The following is a 1,356-nucleotide window of genomic DNA, read 5'->3' on the forward strand; positions in this document are numbered from 1 at the left end:
GGACCTCATGTGTTTAGTTCAAGGAACATCACAGATCCCACATAATGCCTGGCCTCCACTCTCTGCATTCCTGGAGCATCAAGAAACGTTATGGAACGAACAAATCTATGAATGTTACATTCCAAACTGTAATAGCATTGGACAACTGTTCAGGCCTTGAACACTGTCAGAAACATGTAACTGTAATCAGGTGGGGAGCGGGGAGGGGAGGAAAATGCCTCTGGGTGATGGCAGGAAGTCTGCTTTGAGCTTCTCATGCTCCAGAATCCAAGATTCTACCTGCCCCCAGATCAGAGCAAGGGAAGTTTTGCTCTGTCTCCTCTCACTGGAATTGAACAGAAGGGTGCTGGCCATTCCCTCAACCTCATATTCTGGGATCAAACTAGAGGGAAGTGTACAGGCATTGGGGCGGTGCCCAACGCCAAGGGCTCAAGCAACACTCAACCTAAGAGATGTCTATTAAAAAAACGATAGCTAACTCTTTGCAAGGATTATTAAGCTGTTCTAACTCTTTCCGTGGATTGTCTCATTTGTCTTATGAAATTGTCTCAGTGACCAGGGATGGTTTTTGAAAGATCCCGGGGACGTGATCCTCTGTAACAGACACACACTTTTGCTTTGCCTCAAAAGCTTAACTCCACCGGGATCGCCGAACCCTAAATGGGGTTTCCAGAACGGGAGAGGGAGGCAGTGGCAGCACGAAGCCAGAAAGGAGAGGGGGCGGGCCTGCTGCTACAGTGGCTCGTTCTGCAAGCCCGTCCCTGGTCCTCCAGCACTCCGCTGGGACCCCACTGTGTCAGTCCTGAGAAGGGCTCCTGAGGAAGCGGAGGGCTCGCCAGGGCAGTCGAGAGTAAGCACGAATTGAGAGAAACCCTCATTTCCACCGCCTTCAGGGACAAAGAGGAAAAGAGGGTCCCTGCGCCGGGCTTTGGGGTGGGGTCCATGCTCTGAGGTGTCCAGGGAGCGCCACGTGGTGGGTACCGGGAGGTCTCCAGCACCCCTCCCTACCAGGCAGCGCGCCACCGGAGGACACTGCGTCCAGAGAAACTTCATTTTGTGGGTTCACGGGGGCTAATAAGTTTTTCTGAGGATCAGAGGTTCTTTTGGAGGTGGGCAGAGAGGGCCCTTTTCATAATGAGGGACTCCCACTTGGGACACGGGGTGGGGAGGTGGGCGGGTTGGGGGACCATTTAAAAAAAAGCTTCCTCGAAACACAGAAGCATCCTGCCCCGGGGCCCCAAACTCCACCTGAGCTGCCCCTCTCCGGCCCTTTCCCCTCCCCGGGAGCCGGGCCTCCGAGGCCGGGGCAGAGCTGGGAGGCGCTGTAACCATCTGGGCTACTCACCACGGGCTGTT

The sequence above is a fragment of the Balaenoptera acutorostrata genome, chromosome 18 (assembly GCF_949987535.1).
Source record: "Balaenoptera acutorostrata chromosome 18, mBalAcu1.1, whole genome shotgun sequence".
NCBI classification, from domain to species: domain Eukaryota; kingdom Metazoa; phylum Chordata; class Mammalia; order Artiodactyla; family Balaenopteridae; genus Balaenoptera; species Balaenoptera acutorostrata.